General features: G+C 38.7%; 1 protein-coding gene and 1 pseudogene across 1 annotated transcript in view; both read left to right on the top strand.

The window, feature by feature from the left end:
- The window catches only part of MARCHF8 (membrane associated ring-CH-type finger 8), a 65,021-nt gene that overhangs the window by 25,531 nt on the left and 29,792 nt on the right, over positions 1 to 9,698 (top strand). The gene's annotated exons all lie outside the window — the stretch shown is intronic.
- Positions 419 to 9,698, top strand: part of LOC101660113 — a 27,576-nt pseudogene continuing 18,296 nt past the window's right edge.

Below are 9,698 nucleotides of genomic sequence, written 5' to 3'. Positions count from 1 at the left end.
CATTGAGGTTGTTGGGGCTAGTTGCTGTTTGCCTTGTGTTATTTCCAAATGCCATTTTACAGGGGGTTTAAGAGTACTGGCTCTCTCGAGGAGGCTTGTAGGAATGCTTCTTCGAACTGCCTGCAGCTAATTGCACTATGGAATTTGCATACTGCTTTATACTCCTGTGGCTTAACTCTTTCCCCAGTCAACCAGTATTCTGTTATTTGGAGGGAAAGTTGGGTGGTCCCCTCAGGGGGTGCTGGTTGATTAGTTGTAGACCCGTGAGGATGGTGCTGTACTGTGTAATCTCACAAGAATCCATGGTGGTGTGGCTCAGGCAGCTTGCGGCACTGCAGAGGGTGTGCGGGGGTGCTTGCTGCAATAGGAGTGTCACAGAGGTCTGGTCGGTTGCTCGCTTTGGTTTAGAGCATAGCAAATGGTGGGTGGAATTGCTCTGGTCAGTTTGATCGCTACAGAGGATGGGCATAGGTTCCCGCAGTGGTATGGAGCATTGGTGAGTGTTGGCCGAGATGCATTAGGCTTTGTGAGGCACTACGGCAGGTGGGAGGAAGTTCCCTCTGTCAAGTGGGATCTCAGAGGATGAGTAGGAGATCCCCCAGCCTTGCAGGCAGGATTTCCCCTGAAGAAGGTGGGTGGGATTTCCCCAGCGACATGTTAAGCACTGCAAAGGGTGGGCAGACTTTCCTCAGCCTCAGGTTACGCTGCAGAGGGTGGAGCTCTCCCATCTGAGTGGAAGGTAGGTGTAAGTGTGCTTGGCTAAGGGGAGTGATCTGGAGGTCGGCAGTGGCATGTGAGAGAAAAGGGAAGAGAAAAAGAAAAAAAACCCCTAAACCTGCTGAGACTGTGGGGGACAGTGAGAAGAAAGGGAAACAAAAGTAACAATATAGCTGAACCCTGGTCCCTGACCATGAGGTTGGAGGGGTTTAAACCCTCTCCTGTGGCAGATGAGACTGTCGTGGGTGGGTGAATAGAGAGAGAAACAAAAGTAACAATATAGCTTAGCCCCAGTGCCTGACTTTGGGTCTGGAGGGGTTTAAACTCTGCCCTGGCGCATTGACAAGCTGTGCCTGTGTTGAGATAAAGCCCCTGGGCTGGCTCCAAATGAGCCCAACTCCAGCTGAGACAGTGGTTGGGCCAAGGTCAAACCCTAGCCAGCCTCAACTGTGGTAAGCCAAAAGCCCCCAACTTCTCAAAACCTAGTGGAGTTTATCTTTGATGCTCCTCCTGCCACCTGCAGTGTGGAATTTGCCTCTTAGTAACTGTCCTGTGCTGATTTCTGCAGAGTCCCTCTTGGTATGTGTTACTCAGTCACCATCTTCCCGGAAGTCCACAATGTTTATTTCTTAATATATAGTGTAGAAAACAACGATCTCAAATTTAAGATATTTATTTTTATCCAAGAAGAACAAGGTAATTGACTTGGATAAGTTGAATAGCATTGAGTGGCAACAGCCTGCTTCTTGTCTTCACTTAAATCCTGATAGAGAGCCCAGGGTTGTGTTTTGCTAATTGACCATTTGCACACATTCACTGGCTACTTCCCTTGTGCTTAGGATATATTTTTCTACTGACTGTTTACAGTTTAGTTTTTAGCCTAAAGTTTTAGACCAACAGTTTTCAAAAGTTTGCTCTAAAGTTTCCTGACCACCATGTATAAGGAGACAAGGTTAAAACCAGTTTCATAATAAAACAGTGCCTTTTTCAATGTCTTTTATAAGTGTATTATGGAGTTACCAGAGCTTGATGATGAGAGCGATTAGATCTTCTCTGAAGACTAATGGAATGTATTTTTTGTTTGTTTTGTTTTTAATCATTTTATTAGGGGCTCGTGCAACTTTTATCATAATCCATACATACATCAATTGTGTAAAGCACATTTGTACATTCATTGCCCTCATCATTCTCAAACCATTTGCTCTCCACTTAAGCCCCTGGCATCAGCTCCTCATTTTTCCCCTCCCTCCCCACTCCCCTTTCCCTCATCAACACTTGATAATTTATAAATTATTATTTTGTTATATCTTACACTGTCTGACTTCTCCCTTCACCCACTTTTCTGTTGTCCATCCCTAAGGGAGGAGGTTCTATGTAGATCCTTGTAATCGGTTTCCCCTTTCCAACCCACCCTCCTGGTATCGCCACTCACATCATTGGTCCTGAAGGGATCATCCGCCTTGAATTCCCTGTGTTTCCAGTTCCTATCTGTACCAGTGTACATTCTCTTATCTATTCAGATTTGTAAGGTAGAATTGGGATCATGATAGTTGGGGAGGTGGGGGGCAGAGCGGTGGTTGGAAGCATTTAGGAACTAGAGGAAAGTTGTATGTTTCATCATTGCTACATTGCACCCTGACTGGCTCGTCTCCTCCCTGTGATCCTTCCTTAAGTGGATGTCCAATTGCCTACACATGGGCTTTGGGTCTCCAGCCCGCACTCCCCTTCATTCACAATGATGCGATAATTTGTTCTGATGATGCCTGATACCTGATCCCTTTGACACCTCGTGATCACACAGGCTAGTGTGCTTCTTCCATGTGGGCTTTGTTGTTTCTGAGTTAGATGTCCGCTTGTTTACCTTCAAGCTTTTAAGACCCCAGACGCTATATCTTTTGATAGCCGGGCACCATCAGCTTTCTTCACATTTGCTTATTCACCTGCTTTGTCTTCATGTGCTTTTGTGCTTTAAAAACTCCTGTTTTAATTTTTAGTACAGTAAGTAATGGCGGCCATAACCTTAATAAGCATCCCTGTTTTCCAACCAACCCAAATATAATTAAATTCCCAGAGACATACATGTCCCATCACCTTATCTTGACTTTTATTCCCAGTAAGGTTTCCTTATCATTCTAGTTAATGTTTGGGTTGAATTGGGGTGACTTTAGCACAATTTTGTGTTGCAGCAACTGAATGGTTTCCCTCTCCCCCATCTTGAAAAGCTGACCCCAGCTGAGGAGAGGTGCCCTCTGACAACATTGTTTTTAAGATGTACATATATAGGGGATTTTATATGGTCCAGGATTGATAGGCAGGCTCTCTATCTCAATGCTTAGGAGGTTAGATTAAAAGATTGTATGACCTAGGAGCACAATCCTACCTTCATCTTTGTGTTACCCCTTACAGTAGTGTACTCATACCATATTTGTCCTTTTGTGTGTTTTCCTGGTCCCTCCATGTCATTAGTTGCTTCATCTCTGTTTTTTAGGGATGTATAGTGTTCCATTGTTCATATGTATCAGTTTATCCATTCTTCTACTGTTGAGCATATGAACTGTTTCTAGCTTCTTGCTATGGTGAATGAACTCTGCTTCATTGAATATGAGAGACGATGTTCCTGTTCTCGCTCTTATATCTTTGGGGTTTAAGAGAGAGTCATATGGTATTTCTATACCTAATTGTTTTATGCAGCACCATTATTGCTTTCTACAATGGCTATATGTATTTACAGGTCTACCACCAGTTTTGAAGGCTTCCAATCTCTGTTTCTCTCCAAACCCTCTCCAGCATCTCTCTTTTTAAATTGTACTATACTTATGTGTGTAAGGGTGTGTTTTGATTTGTATCTCCCAGATGGCTAGTGCACATAAGCATTTCTTCATGTGTTTGTTAGTTGTCTTTTGTGAATTGTCTATTAATGTCCCTGGTCCACCTTTTAATTGGATTATTTGTTTTTTCCCCTCTTGAAGTGTTGCAGAATTCTGTAGATTTTATTAATTAGTTCCTTGTCCATTCTGTCATTGCTAAAGATTTTTTTCCCAATACATGGGCTCATTTTACTCTGCATGAAATATTTTGATGTGTAAGTGTTTTATTTTTAATTGGCCCAGTCATCTGTTTTGTCTTCTACTGTGTATGCTACCTTTATTATATTTGGTTATCCATGTATACCCTACAATAGGCCCTTAAGTTTGTCCCAGTTTTCTCATTGATGATCTTTATAACTCTGGTGTATACATTCAAGTCTGTAATCATCTTGAGTTACTTTGTGCATGGAATGAGGTATGGATCCTATTTCATTCTTCTGCAGACGGAGATGCTTTTCCATTGTTTTCTAGATTTTACCTTGTTGAAGAGGATATCCCTTGCCCATTGAATTTTTTTTAATTTTTGCCCTTTATAAAAAATAATTTATTGATAAGCTTTTGTTTCTGGGTTTTTTATCTTGTTACTTTGGTTTGAGTGCTTATCATACTAGTACCAGTTTATTTTGAATATGGTGGCCATGTAATAGGTTTTGAGATTGGGTAAGGAAAGACCTCTTATTTGTTCTTTTTCCTTTCAGAATTTATTTGCTTATCCTAGCCTCTTCCTTCTCCATATGAAGTTTGTGATTCATTTTTCTATTTCTTTAAAGAATGATGTTAGAATTGGAAGAATATCCCTTCTACTCCTATCTTATTGAGTGTTTTTATTATAAATGGGTGTTGGATATTGTCAAATGTTTTAATGCATCTATTGATATGATCATGTGGTTCTTATTCTTTATTTTCTTTATGTGGTGGATTACACTGATTATTTTTCAAACGTTGGAATTACTCTTTGCATGCATGATATGAATCCCACGTGGTCATGATGAATTGTTTTCTTGATAGGTTGTTGGATTCTATTGGCCAGAATTTTTGCATCTATATTTTTGAGGTATATTAGTTTGTAGTTTTTTATATCAGTAGGTTCTTTGCCTGGTTTGCTAATCTAGATTGTGCTGGCATCATAGAATGAGTTTGGAAGTTTACTGTTGCTTTCTATATACTGGAATCGTCTGTGTAGAATTGGTGACAGCTCTTCCCTGAATATTTGGTAGATTTCAACTCTGAAGCCATCTGGTCCTGGGATTTTTTCTTTGGAAATTTTTTGATGATGGTTCATAGTTCTTTTGTAATGGGTCAGTTCAGGTTTTATACATTGTCTGAGTTATTTGGGTAGATTGGGTATTTCCAGGTATTTTTATTTCTAATAGAAGATAAAACTTGCTGTAGTACATAATGGTGTATTTCATAATACTGCATTACTATACTTTTTAATTTCATTTGCTCTGTTGTGATGTCACCCTTTTCATCTCTTAATTCTAGATATTTATATCTACTCTTTTTTTCCTACTTTGTTAAGTTTGCCAGTGATTTGTCAATTTTTAAAATCCTTTCAAAAAAGTAACCTCTGGTTTTATTGATTTTCCCATTGTTTTTGTGTTTTCCAGTTCACTTTTTTCTCTATGATTTCTTTCCCTCTTATTGGAGGGTTTATGTTGTTGCCGTTATGCTAGTGGAATTAAGCTGTTAATTTTGCATTTCTTCTCTTTTTTCTCCATGTGTTCATTGATTGCTGTAAGTGGCCCCATGATAACTTCTTTTGATTTGTCCAAAGGACCTGGCATGATGTGTTACCCATCTTGTTTCTTTCAAATAATTAAAAAATTTCATCCCAATCATTTAAAATAGTATGTTCAGTCTCCATGTGTTTTTCTTTCTATTCTTTTCTCTCTAGTGTTGATTTCTAGTTTTATTTTTTATTTATTAGTTGGGCTTTAATACATATAACGTATTCCATATTTCGATCACATCAAATATAATTGTATAATTGCTACCACCATCAGTTTCCAAACATTCTATTTTCTGAGCACCGATTTCTAGTTTCATAGCATTGTGATCTGAGAAAATAGAAGTAGAATCTCAATTTAGTTGAATTTGTCGAGGCTTGCATTGTGATCCTACATGATCTATTCTAGAACATGTGCCTTGGAGAAGAATGGATATTTTATTGTTGTTGGTTGGAGGGCTCTAAGAGGTTGAGCTGATTTATTGTGTTGTTTAGCTCTTTAGTTTCGTTGTTAAGTTTCTTTCCTGACTATTTGTGTTTCCTTTAGAATGGTGTGTTGAAGTCTACTATTATTGTCAAGCTGTTTATTTTTGCTTTCAACTCTGAGCATTTTCTTGGTGTAATTTGAGGATCTTTTGTTGGGTGTGTGTATATGTTTATTAAGGTTATGTTCTTTTAGTTAGTGTATTGTCCCTTTAATAATTATATAGTGTCCATTCTTGTTTTTCCTGATGTTTTTTTTGTTTTTCTTGATGTTTGTTTTGAAAAAAGAGATTACAGGCTCAACAATTATAGTTGGTGACTTTAATACACCACTCTCTGAAAAAGACAGATCATTGGGAAAGAAACTCAACAAAGAGGCTAGAGATCTAAATAGCACACTTGGACAACTTGATTTGATAGATATCTTCAGAGTGTTCCACCCACATGCAAAAAAATTCACATTCTTTTCAAGTCCACATGGCACATATTCGAAAATAGACCACATGCTAGGACACAAGTCAAATTTGAGTATATTCAAGCACATAGAGGCTATACAGACATATCTCTCTGATCACTATGCCATAAGGCTGGAAATTAATTGAGGGATAATTTTTATGGCTATAGGTTTCTTGGTTGTCAATTATTTTCTTTTAGAATTTTATATATGTTACTCCATTGTCTCTTGCTTGCATAATTTCTGCTGAGAAGTCTGAGCTTATTCTTATAAGTTTTCCTTTGTAGGTGACTGTTCTTTTTTCTCTAGCTGCCCTCAGAAATGTCTCATTTTCCTTGAAATTAGAGTTTGACTATCAGATGTGCTGTTTTTCCTTTGGTATCTATCCTATTTGGGATGCTCTCAGATTCTTGAATGTGTTTTCTCCTATTTTCTTCTATGATTTGTCATACCGTTTTCTCTGTTGAGTTTGTTTGTTTCTTCTTGTTCTTGGATCCCGGTGAGACATAAATTGTTTTTCTTGATAATATTCCACATCTTTCTCGGGGCTCTGATTTCCTTGATTTTTTATTGAATTTTTTCTCTTGTCAATTAAAGCCAGAGTCTTCCACCTCACTAATTCAATCTTCCTCTTCTTCCACTCTTTCTCAGGTCTTTCACTATGTTGCCTAATTTTGTTATCTCATTGCTTGTGTTCTGGGATTTCTTTTGGATTAAGGATGTTTGTTTTTCCATTTCTTCCATTGCTCTCATGAGTGCTCCCTGCATCTCTTGATAGTATGTGAACATAATTCTTCTGAATACTCTTATCTGGTAGTTTCATGGCCTATTCTTCAGAATATTCTACTGAGTTTGGGCGATCTTGGTTGCTTGTGTTTGTTTTTCTTGATTCTTTGGGTTTACTGTGGTTGACTGCTGTTTTCTTGGCATCTTATGAGTTCCTAAATCATGTAGAGGTATCTGTTTAGCTGTGTGGGAGCCATCTAATAGGAGTTTCAAAATATACAGTGATAAAATGGAGAAAAGAAGAGAGAGATGGGTAAATGAGGAAAGTGTGGGGAAGAAGAATGAGAGCAAAAAAAGTAATGATAATAACAATAAATGGCTGTTTGGGAAGGCCAACAACTTTGTAAAAATAATGAGAAAATATTTCAAGAGGGGTAATCATAATTTAATGAGTTTGATTAAAATATATTTCACAAAAACAAGGAAAAAAAGAAAATATATTTCACAAGGAAAATGAGAAAGAGCAGAAAGAGATAATGGGTCAGTGTTCAGGGAGACAGGGTTAAAGAGACACTCGTGCTGTAGCAGTGTGAATGTGGTCATGTCAGTACACTCAGGGGCAAGTGGGGAAGCCCTTGTTTGGGTGAGTGTGCCGGAATCTAAAGGACTACCTGTGTTTGCTGGTGGGGTGATGGGGAGGTAGTAGGAGGATGGGGTGGAAGAGGAAATAGGAGAGAACTTCAAAAATATAACTAGAGCATTATTATAGAACAAAAGCACAAAACCAAAGAAAATAATATGTAGTAGAAAGCAAAACCACTTGGTGGTTGAGGACTCCTGCTCTTTTATGTTACCCTGTGAACATGTGTGCTCTATGGGGGAGGTGGGCCAAGTGGATGGGGGAGGGCACCAAAGAACAAAAAAGGAAAGAATGAGGAAGGGGGGAAAATGTAAAAGCTAAAGCTTTTTAAACTTAGGTACCAATTATCTCTGCAATAAACTTCATATGCAAAGTTATCTCTCAGAGGCCCATGAATTAAGAAGTCGTCGCTTGTTGGGTTGCCTCAATGGCTGAGAAAAATCGGCTGTGTTGGGGAAGAGCAGGGCTCACAGAAGCAGCTTGTGCTGCTGGTCAGTGGGGAGGGGGGAGTGCTGATCTTTCACTTTAAGAAATTTGGATCTGTTTGGCTTTATGCTGAGATTCTCCCTGCCAGAAAGTAGACCTCTGGTAGTTGTGGAAGAGATCTTCTTGTGCTTGTTATCTGGAAGCCATCTTCAAACCTCTCCTCAAAACATCTGTTTTAAATATACTAATAGAGGTTGAAAGGAATCCTAGTAGGGCAGTTGTCACGTACTCAGCTGCTAACTGAAAAGTCAATGGATTGAAATTACCCAGCTGCTCCATTGGAGAAAGAAAAGGCATTCTGCTTTCCTAAAGTGGTCATCCTTAGGAACCTGTGGGGTGTTTCTGCTCTCACCTGTAAGGCTACTATGAGAATTGGTTCTACATTAGTGGGCTTGGCTTTAAATAGACAGGTCTCCCCAGACTATACTTAATTTCAACAAATATATATTGAACACCCACTGTATAACAAGCATTGAGGGAGGCCAAACAGTAATACCTTCTAAATTAAAATACTGTGCCCAAAACATCTTATTATAAATCCTGGTTAGTTTTGTGAAAGAAATGAACATGGTACAAGGATAGTGAATAGGGAGGAAAGTGCCTTTTTGAGACTTAACTTGAAGAAGGGCTAGTAACACTGGATGTGGTGCAAGAACATTCCTTGGAGGAATAAGAGTGTATAGCGCTCCTATCCGACCTATGAAAAATGCCACACATCTCAAGATGCAAAAATCTGAAATTCAGATAGCTTATAATATGAGCCCTGGATCACCAAAGGCAGAAATGAAATTCGGTCAAAAATGTATGATTATTTACGTAATGCCTTATATTAATATTAACCAATCTTTTATAGGCCTATATAAGTAATGGTAAGTGTTTTCCCAAACGGCAGGCTGCTCTTCCGTAGTTTACCCTCTAACAGAAGTGAAATCACCTCCTCAGAGACAGCCTTAAACCCGCCCTCTGCCCCAGTCATGAATTTCTATAGAAGTTCACTACAACACCATTGTAGGAGTGTCTGTTAAATTATGGTGGCTTTGGGGACAGTGCTATATGGCAGGTCCTCTGTCACTTTGCTCCAAAAAAGAAAAGCTGACTCTTAACTAGGGTGAGCCCTCTCAGAAGAATTGTGCTTGTTTTCTTTGTCCCCCAACTAACTTTATTCTACAGGCAATGGGGACTCCATACAAGTTTTTAAAACACATTTTCTTTCTCTTAAAGCTTTTTTGTGCGTTATTGAATACTGGAAAGCAAAGAGCAGAAAGCAAAGAACACAAGAAGCATGCAAAATCATTTTGATGATTTGATAATTATAATTTGACTTATCTTTTTACGTGCTATATATGTATATAAATAACTGAGCATGAAATGTTTAGCTGGTTGAGATCACACAGTATGGATTCAAGTTTTTTTTCCACACAGGGTGAAGATTCACAATGAAAATGTACAAATAAAGGAGGGATAAATGGATTCTAAACATTAGACACAAATGTTATGCCATTATTTGGGCAACCCGATTAAATGATTCTATGACCAGCCTTAAATTCAAATGACTAGTTTGATTTTATTTTTTGGAGCCAGTTTCTTGAAATAGAC

Source organism: Echinops telfairi, unplaced genomic scaffold (assembly GCF_000313985.2).
Source record: "Echinops telfairi isolate 266 unplaced genomic scaffold, ASM31398v2 ScPeMD7_7465;HRSCAF=8503, whole genome shotgun sequence".
NCBI classification, from domain to species: domain Eukaryota; kingdom Metazoa; phylum Chordata; class Mammalia; order Afrosoricida; family Tenrecidae; genus Echinops; species Echinops telfairi.
The sequence above is the reverse complement of the archived record's forward strand: the minus strand, read 5'-3'. Positions and strand labels throughout refer to the sequence as shown.